Here is a 10764-nt window from a genome sequence, read left to right as displayed (position 1 = left end):
AAAGTTCAAAATGCTAACATTACACCAGGTAATGCAGTCCATTCGACCAGGGGACTGGTTCATTTCAGTGGTCCTAAAGGATGCCTATTTTCACATGCCAATATTACCGAGACACATACAGTTTCTGCACTTTCTCTATGACAGCACAGCATACAAAAAACAAGTTCTGCCATTCGGCTTATCCTTCGCTCCTCGCATTTTCACCAAATGCCTCAAGGCAGTGCTGGCACCAATCAGAGGCCCGGGGATTCAAACCCTCAACTACCTGGACAATTTACTGATTCTGTCGGACTCGGAGTATCAGGCCAATATCCATACGTCCCAGCTGGTGACTCATCCACAATCTCTGGGATTTGTCATGAACCGGAAAAAGAGCTGTCTCACTCCCAGCCAGAAAATCTGTTTTTCCGGTCTGGATATGGATTCTATAGACAAATGTCTCTTTTCCAGCCATATCACACTGTGCGTCTCTGTCAGTGCCAGCGCCTGCTGGGACTGATAGCCCCTATGATTCCAGTGATGCCTCTGGGCTTGGTGATGATGAGAAACTTCCAGCGCTAGGTGCAGGCCAGACAGGTGTTCTCTTCTCATCAGAGAGAGGAGAGGATGCAGGTCAAACCATAATGCCTGACAGCTCTGCTCCCATGGAGAGATCCAGCGCAGTTGAAAAAGGAAGCCGGGTTCTATCACACATCCTGGTCACCACGGATGCATCCAAATGGGGTTGGGGAGGCCTCTGCAGGAATGCGCATGTGAATGGGACCATCAATCTGCTTGAGCGTTACGCTGTGTATCTGTCACTAAGATGACTTTACAGTATGGGTCTGCTGTTTGGACATCATGCTCTGGTACACAGCGACAATACATGCGTAATTGCGCACATTAACATTGTCCTATGTTTTTCTCGCTACATGACGGGAACGCACCCCTCGGGTTAGATGCACTGGGTCATCAGTGGCCACTCCTGTACACGTTTCCTCCGGTGGCACCCACACCCTGAAATCTGGAATCTGTGGGCCTGGCCCCTGAAAGGGAGAAACTGACAACAACGGGGTTGCTGCTAACGTCATTGCTACAATACAGAGTGCTAGAACAATGTCCACGCAGGGGTTACATACACTCAAGTGGCATTTAATCAATGCTTGTTGTCACAAAAGGAATATTATTCCATTCCAAAGCTCTGTGGTTGATATTTTGACATTTCTCCAAGAATTATTGGAAAGAGGCCTTTCCTTTTCCACTATTAAAGTCTAACTGTTGGCTATTTCTGCATACCTTGTGGGATTTGAGGGAAAATCATCCGGCTCCTATCCTCTGGTGATGCGTTTTATGAAGGGTGTACAGCATAAAAGGCCGATGCGCAAAACCATGATTCCCCAGTGGGACTTTACTCTGGTTCTAGATACACTGTGAGATGCGCCTTTTGAGCCACTACAGTCCTTGGGCATTGATGTGTTTTCATATAGGACTGCATTCCTATTGGCCCTGTGCTCAGCAAAACACATGGGAGACATCCATGCGCTTCTGTTCTTATCAGGGCCAGTTCCTTTTTGGTGTACCAACCAAAAGGGAACTGGAGGTTATGTATATGACCAATGTTCCCTGAGGGAGGGAAGAGCAGAGACTGTGCGGGATTTTCTGTAGAAAACGGGATTCCCCTGCGTGTGACAGTCTCATTGGCCTTGACAGGCATTTTGAGAAAGGTTCTTCACGTTGGTCTTGCAAGGACACAATCCCCATACTGATGTGTTGTACCTCGTTTCCCTCCCTCTGGAAACATTGGTTATATGCATAACCTCCAGATACAAAGTTGGGAGCCTTCCACACTGTAGCTAATGCTATTGCTCATGCTGTACAAACATTAGTCATTTTCATGCAGTATATCAGACCAGTGGGGCAGCTCCTGCAGGCTGGGGTTTCATCCCGCTGTGGAACCAAGTCTGTCTGAGGCTTACAGCCTGAAACATCTGTTGTAATTTCTGTCAAATTGAACTTTTATTACCTGGTCATTAAAGCTGCAGCAATGGCAAAACCAGATGGGTTCTTGCTGACCTTACAACTGCTTCTTTTTTATGGTGTTGGTGAAAATTGAACCAAAGGAAGCCGTGTGCTTTATAAAATTAAGGCAATCATTCCCACATTCCTGAGACATGGGGGGCACTGAGGAGGGCGAAGAGGGGTGCAGAGCAGCAGTGAAGGGGGAGTATGTGTGTGTGCTTTATGTGTGTGTATATGCGTACAGTACATGTACTACTCCAAGGATAAATTTCTGTGCTTAACGGGGAATGGATTGCATATAATGGATTTACAATAATTTGGTTATATAATAATAAATAATATAGTTATATAATACAAGATTTGTAATCTCTGAAATACATCAATCAAAACACAGATGCATCTCAAATATTAAGTTTTTATTTTTTATATGACCTGTTTGAATGACAGTAAGGAGTGATTTTCAGAATATGAACTTGGATATAGATACTGGTTGTATTATGATAGGGCTGACTGCAAGTCAGAATTAAATGTCTTTTTTAAGTAAGAAATTTGGAATAACAACTATCTGTGTTTGCATTGCTTTATCCAGTAGAGATCTGCAATGTATTACATTTGGAAAACAACCTTCTTCAGCCCTGCATATGCGTGTGTTCCTGAGGGGCCTCCTGGCTGTACGGTTAGAGGCCAGGGTCAGTTAAATAACACGCACAGCATATAACCAGCCTGGGTGAGAGCTGTCTCACTGGGAGGGAGGGCTGCTCCATCACTGGTCCCAGTGGGGAGGAATGGAGGGATGCTGGGTGTGTTTATTAGAGACAGAGGGAGGGAAAAATGCTCTTAGGAGAGTGGTGAGGGAATTTGCCTCCTGTTCTCTCAAAGTAAAGTCTGTCCTTGTACTGGAGTATATCACACTGCTGCTTTCACACGATTAAATTTAAGTTTAGGAGGAGAGAGACGCCTCCCAACAATTTGATTTCATGATAAAGAATATGTACTGGATTCAAATCCAACTTATCTACAAGAAGTTAGGAAGCACCCATAACTAGGAAGGAATTATCATCAAAATACAGATGAGTGACACATTAAACAATAAACATAAACAAATGGGTGGAGAAACAACAAATGCAGATGATTCCATACAGTGCATGAGGGGTCACTAATTGCTTTCATGAGTATGACAATGATGTGAATTATACTTTCATGGCCTTTGCAGTCACCAGATCTCATCCCAGTTGAACAACTATGGGAGATTTTGAGCAAATATGTTACAGTGCTCTTCACCATTGTCCTCATAAAAACACCAAATGAGGGAATATCTTCTGGAAGAATGGTGTTAATTCCTCCAGTAGAGTTTTGCAAACTTGCAGAATCTATGCCAAAGAGCACTGAAGGTGGTTGCACAACCCTTTATTAAGACTTTTTTTATGTTGTTTTTTCATTATCCATATTGTCCATATCAAACAATAAAGAGTTCATAATATGAATAAAGCTCCATCAAGTCTTAATTATCTGAAAACGTCTGATAAATCCACCCCTGGATATGATGATCCTCAGCCCATCATCTACTGTATATCAGCCTGCCAACCTGTCTTAAACAACATTTGCCTGGGCAATCTACGGTTTTTGCTTTTGGAGAATGAATAGGGGGGCATCTAAACACAGATGTGGTGGTTATAGGGCCTTTGCTTCCTTTCACATGGCGTTAAGCCCTGCAAAGTATAATATTACATTCATCTCTCCTCATGTTTATGTTCTCTCGCCCTGCCTTTTCCGAGTTTTCTCAGTATCCCTCAGCATGGGAATAATAATGCTTACATGTGACATTTACATCAATGTTTCATACAACAAAATGTTTCACTTCACATGAGAGTCTCCATCAGCACAGTTACAATTCATTACTTATTTTTCATGTTAGTTAAAAATTACAGCTGACATCTTCTCTTCAATTAAAACGTACTTCAGGCAACCCAGAAGCAACATTTCCCCACATCGTGACAGGAGCAACGCTGATGACACACTGTGACAGTAACTGTGTGTCAGCGGATACCGCCAGCTGCCAAGAGGATAGACAGATAGCCAAGCGAGCCATCAGAGGAAGAGAGAGACAATGGCAGCTTTTATTTCTCCACCGCACATTCCAGTGGAAGAAAGGAGGTGGCATGGCCGCCTGCTGTTTGAAGCAGAGGCAGACTATTCACTATGTCTGGCTCACGGTACTTCCCAGAGCCATTGTCATTTTGTACCTCAGTGCTGCAATGCCACAATGAAGGATTTTTCCAGTGTGTGGGCCTATTTGTTGTACATTTTTTCTTGAAATTACACCCAGGCACCACACTTATCCTCTATCATATCTTCATTATCAATTACAAATCTAGTGTACCTGGCAAGGTGTAAAACTGAGCTATGTGGTCTACATGTGTTCAGTGATGGTCATTACTCATCGTGTCAATGACACTGAGTTCATAAGGTCACAGCTGTTGATATTAAAAGCAACAAATGAAAACCAATAGCCTCTGTTGCAAACAGTCATACATTCCTGTCTTTTTTTGTACAAAGCAAATGGTAAAACACAATGCTACTGCCAATTACCTTGCAGGTGCGGTTTGTTGTGTTATGGCACATTTTTCATTATTAGGTCATAGTTATATGATTTTGTGTCACTGAGATAAGGAAAAATAACTTCCAGTACAAGCGAGGGCTTGGCAATAATGAACTATAATCGTTTATTTATGGTCTCAGTTGTATGATAACTTTCATATGTCTACATGAATAATTTTCAAAAAATTTAAGTTATTACCATGATCTAAAATACATATTTTATGAGTGATTTTATTGTAATAAAACTAAACACAAAAAATACAACTTTGAGACATTACTGATTCTGAACGTTTTAGGAAATATTGTATCATTACGCTATTCAGAAAAAGTTTTTACAGCTTTTGAAAAATGCTGGCCACTGCTGGCCTTCTTCTGGCCCGGACAAAATGGATGTGAGCCTGAAATGGCCCACATGTAAAAATAGGGCCCAAATATCCCAAATCAAATGTGGGTCTTTTTTGGCAAAGATGCGGTGCTCTCAGGTACATGTATTCTGGATGTGGGCCAGTCCTGGTTTATCTGTTGTGTTCTTGGTTGACATACGGCTTGCTTGTGGCCAAGATCAAGGAAACAGGAGCGAACTGCCCAAGTGCCATCATTCCACGCAGTATGTGGGCCAAATGAAAGTGCTGAAAGTGTCGGGTGTGGGCCGGATCTGGGCCACAGCAATTCTGCCATCTGGGGTATTTTGTCCACATCACCAAGTGCAACAGGGAAGTTTAATTGCATGATATTTTTTGCCGATCTAGCCCCATTTGTGAACTCAGCACTCTATACGTCAATCTGTCAATGAGTCACATAGCGTTCCCTAGACACAACTCTGGAGAAAAGTCCAAATGTTACTATTTTTCCTGCTATCCATCAGAAGTGTGTATCTACAAAGATATTTTCATGGTTCTACAAATGTCTACTGTCTGTGAAGAAAGATAAAATGTTTCCTACATTTTCACACATTGTGCCACCCACTGCTATGGCCGCATCAGTGAAGGAAAAAAGAAAAGCAGAGCAACTCAGTCTGTGGAAATGTTGGATTTAAATGCGGGTTTTGCTCCAGGAAAACATTTAATCATTCCAGGCAGAAAGTAAACAGCCTTGACAAAAATACCTTTTGAGATATAATTTGCTGCTGAATAACAGGTAAAAGAAAAATGTTTTCATTTTTCCCCTAAAATGCGCATATAGAATACTGTGTGACCAAATCATTGAATAATGACATCATGAAAGGGGCTATTGGCCATCCAACGTTATCTCCTACCAATATGCAGGTCTTTACTCTAATACATTTAGGGGCTGCCTGGTGAAAAACAGTGTTGGTATTGAAATCAAATGCTTTAATGACTCTTCAACTCCTCAACTTCCACACCATTTGTGCTGCACTGAAACCTCTCACTACTTCCTGCATTGTCACTGAGCATCATCATTAAACATAAATCACTTGTGCAAAATTATTGGAATAAGAATAAACTTCATTGGAGACAGGTTTAAAATTATCGACATAAAGTTTTTTTGGATCAGTCCTTCACAGTTTATCACCAAGAGCTTCCTTCTGAACCCGCCATTGTCATCATCACTCTTCAGAAAAGGAATAGATACCAGTTTCTCCACTGACAGTAGCCTCAATAGACCAGAGTGCACTGCTGTCGCTACAAGCTAAGCTATGTACTGACTGAGGGCAACATATCATTTTCTCGCCCTTCTCACTATCACTATTGCTCTTAATGCTGACATGTATGCAAATGTATGCAAAACATATCTTCATAATTTAACACCCAAATAGGTCGATTGTACCATTCACCAGAACAATCCATAGGAGTGTTTTCTAATATGCTGCCTCTATTGGCAGCTTTCCAAAACTGTTACAAATCACTGTTAAAAAGTAATTATGTTTTATGATGTGACAGTGCTGTGGTTTGGTTAGGTGTAGTCACAAAAACCACTTGGTTAGGGTGTGGGAAAGATCCTGGTGTGGGTTAAAATGATTAATTGAAACGTAGTGTGGGTTAAAGTCGCTACTTCCTTAAAGTTAGGCAACCTTCGTCATCATGGCGACAGTAAACACCACAACATGTGTAGTTATGGTATTTAAAAAACTGTCCCAACTCGCAGTTGGAAACATGACACTTGCAGTTGGAAACGGGAAGCAAACACCAGTCTCCTGCAGCGAAGTCCATTTTTTGCCGTCTTTCTATCTAGCCATCCACCCAACCTCTGAATATGTAAATGTGTCACGTAATATAGACGTCATCTGAACTGCATCACTTCTGTGGGTCATAATTACTACGGCTGCTGGATGGCATTTGTCACTCAAACGTAACAATAGGTTGTTTTTAGCTACTGAATTCATGACCAATACTGTTGTTTTTCTTGGAAGGACGGGCTGCAAATGCAACAGATTCAGGGACATTTTTAGGGGATTTTGGAAGGAATTCCTTGTAAAGTAGGAAATTACTAACGTAAAAATAATTCTTGATACCATAAGAAGTGTTGAGGAAATAAAGTGGTAAATGACAGCATTTCAGCATAAAATAACAATGGGAATTACATCATTTTTAAAAGTATAAGATGGTGGAAAAGATCTACATGCATCTTTGTAGCTTTGTAAATTTTTCACCTCAGTAACTAGCTGCAACCACGCAATCTGACTGATGTTTACAACTGTTTAAAAGAGATTTTCTTTTTCTCATGTTGTGATTTATACATTAATGGCTAAGATGTGACCAGTGAGTTAGTTTCTTCATCTCTCTTGTTTTTGTCCTTTTTGTCCTTATCTTACACAGTGTAGTGTAAAATACCTTTTTCACCCAGGACACGTGTTGTTATCCAGCTTTTTTGAAAGCCGTATTACCCTCGAGGATGTTCTTTTCTTTTATATGGAAAGGTCAGTGATGCCGACACTAGCCCAGTGGAGTAGCATGAATCTCCCCCAGGTGCCCTCACATATCCATGTCTGCGGGTGTTGAGATGGTGTCAGCGAGGGCATCCTGTTGTCCGTGCTCAGGAGAACCTGTTTCCTCCTGAGCTGTGGCTCCCAGCTCCAACACACTCTTCCTCATGTTACAGAATACACACAGAGACAATGGCATGCATGTTGGGCACATATGAAGCAGGGACAATCACACATATACTCCTTATATTAACCAAACAGACAGATTAGACACCTGCATTGTGCCTCCTCGGTGCTAGGGAAACTTGTAGGGAAATTATGTCATTTGCGCTCAAGCGGACAAGACTGTCAAATATTTCTTTTCTTCTTCAGTTCAGCAGGTGTTGTTCAGACTACACATCCTCATGACCTGTTTTGATAACCTTGAAAGATCTTTGACATTTCCTATATACACAACCAGGAGCAGGTGATATGCTCGAGGCTTCCACTTTAAAATGAGAATCTACCATATTGAATGTAGAAATTGGTTTAATGTCCGATATATAGGAACATTTACAATGATCAAGAGGGAAAAGGACCGAATTGACAAATGTCTTTATGTCAGAATATCTGTAGATGCTTTTGGGTGATCAATCTGAGTAAATTAAAATATGATTTTGCAACATTAAACCAGGGAGTTATCACTGATTTAAGGTTACAAGCAGTATCATATGAACATGTATGATCCAATGACACAGGAGTTTCATGAGCTCGTGGAATCCGTTTTTCAGTATTGTCACATGAGATCTTAAACTTTTCCATTTTGGTTTGAATGTGTTACATGTAATTATGTAAATAATCAGTGGTTTCACTAACTTAGTAACATTTCCATTGTATATGTTTCAACACATCTAGGACATCAAGGAAAGTTTTACTTTGTTTTCATAATCTGACAACTGTAGCTACTAGTTACTTGACTCATATATTTTTTTTTACATACAAAACATAAAATACTGTGCATTATTACAGATTAAACTACTTACCTACTACAAATACAACATACATAAAGTATTTGCTCTCCCTCGACCAACTACAACATTAAAATTCAGTTCATACATTAATGCAATAATAATCAATAATTATAATACTGTACCACCCTGCATATAAGTACTTTTACTTTTAATACACAAGTACTATTAACTGAAAATACTAATAAACTGAAGTAAATTATTAAATGCAGGACTTTTACCTGCAAACTGAGTATTTTACTGTAGTTTTGTGCTATTTTACCAGTACTAAGCATAGACTGTACGATCTGAACATGTCTTCCATAATTTCCATTCACTTATTACAAAAAAAGTAAAACAAAACTTGAATGAAACCTATAAAAATAAAATAGGAATGTTTTTGTAAAAAAAAAAAAAAAAAAAAAGTGGCTGTATGTACTGTAATATTGAGTCAAACAGAGAAATGACACCTGCCGCATGATCCTGCCCACAAAAAAATGGTGTCAAGGCTGTGAAAGGCGAATGGAAATAATGATTCTCCTCCCCGCACACACAGTCAAGATAACAAACACTCTTGATAAAACCGTCAATAGCCCACAGTTGTTTACCACAAACTAACAAATCCTCATATCTGGAGTGCAGACAGACGGTCCGCAGCTTCACAGAGTCGGACTGAATGGTTTGCGGGTCGTTGTGTAAACAAACGCGGAGGAGAACCCTTGACTAAACAAAGATTTAAAGCGGAGATAGAGAGATGAATAAGCCATAGAAGTGAAGCCCTTCTACTGGGGGAAGAAATGAGAGGAGTGGTTGGTAGATAAGGAGGGGGGGGGGGGCGCGCTCAGGAGGTGCATGCGAGCGCGCACACACACACACACACACACACCCACGCGTCCAGGCTGCGAGGGGGGGGTAGGAGGAGGAGGAGGAGGAGGAGGAGGGGTAGGAGAAGGAGGAACCAGAAATCTTCGTTCATTTACTTAACATCACTTCCCCACCGCCGGGAAGGCAAACACGCTCCTGAAGCTGCAGAGGAAGAGAAGTGAGATCGATGTGAGTGAGTGTCTGCAGAAAGCTGTCAGCTGTCAGCACCTGGAGCCTCTCGACCGAAAAGCTTGTGCTTCTTCTTCTTCTTCTTCTTCCTCTCAGGAACTGCGAGTCAACAGGAGCTGATTTGCCGGGACACTTGGCGAAAAAGTCTGCAGAGTCTCTTCTGGGCATGGAGACACAACTGCTCTGACTGATAATCGGATTTCTTTTTCTACATCTACTTCTTTCTGAACAATGGTGAGTGCGAATTATGTACACGTTTGTCTCTCATGAAGGAGTTGGTTCCTTTTTTGTCTTTTTCTACACGATAGTGTTGATCATGTTATTGTGTTCGTGATTTCGAGGCTGTTCATTCCGGTCAAACCATTAAATGTAATTAAATCGCCCGCAGAGTTCTTTCTCGTGTGGAAAAATATTTCAGTTTCGGCTCTGTTTTGTTTAATTCAGATAATAAGCGTCACATCGCATTTTAATTACATTTAGTATTATATTGGGATATCGGGCCCTCACTCGCCTTTAATTTTCTGCTCCCGTGTGGATTTTACATTTTTATTACGAAACACAATCAAGATAACTCAGTCTATAATAAAATTAACAAAAGTCTTAATATTTTATTATATGGAATGTGTTAAATGTACTATAATAACTCTACCTGGTCTTCCCCCAATTATTTTTGCAATTAGGATACTGTAATAATGTCCCCTTTAAAATATTTAGTTTATATAGTGTGTAGGTGTTTGAGAAAACAACAACAACTAGAGAGAAATGTTTTTAATTATTATGCTATTCATTGAAGTATGAATGATCTCAAAGGTCTGATACAAGCAGCAAAAGCTTATTGGATATATTGTGTGATTTATGTATAGACAGTGTGTTGTGTGTTACACTATAATACAGAATGTTAAGGCTGAATGTAACATTAAATTAAATGCATTTTCTTTTTCAGTTTAGATGAAAATACTCTGTCAGATCTGGATTATATCGTTCTCATTTTCTGTTTCATCATTTAGTTAAATTTTGTGTCATTTGTAAGTACAGAAAACCCCAAAATTCACCATCAACAAATCAATTATTTGTGTATTACTGAGCCCTTTAAAAGATTTTTTTGGGGGGGGTAGTGGGGAGGGGGGGGGGGGGTGAGGCACCTTCTCTTAAATTGAGCTCCTTTGTTTTTCTTGGTGCTGGTTGAATCCGTGCAGCACTTTCTGCTTGGCTTAAGTACAGAAGATTACACCTCAAATCACTGAC

General features: G+C 40.5%; 1 protein-coding gene across 3 annotated transcripts in view; it reads left to right on the top strand.

Moving 5' to 3' along the window:
- The first annotated feature begins 9410 nt into the window (after window positions 1-9410).
- Window positions 9411-10764, top strand: part of eya2 (EYA transcriptional coactivator and phosphatase 2) — a 31818-nt gene continuing 30464 nt past the window's right edge. For 2 of the 3 annotated variants that reach the window (XM_067586784.1, XM_067586785.1), the window contains exon 1: window positions 9413-9753. The gene's annotated coding sequence lies outside the window, so the exon portion shown is untranslated. Of the gene's footprint in view, window positions 9754-10764 lie in introns of all 3 variants that reach the window. The other variant, XM_067586786.1, reaches the window with a different exon arrangement.

This window comes from Thunnus thynnus, chromosome 4, assembly GCF_963924715.1.
Source record: "Thunnus thynnus chromosome 4, fThuThy2.1, whole genome shotgun sequence".
Taxonomy (NCBI): Eukaryota; Metazoa; Chordata; class Actinopteri; order Scombriformes; family Scombridae; genus Thunnus; species Thunnus thynnus.
The sequence above is the reverse complement of the archived record's forward strand: the minus strand, read 5'-3'. Positions and strand labels throughout refer to the sequence as shown.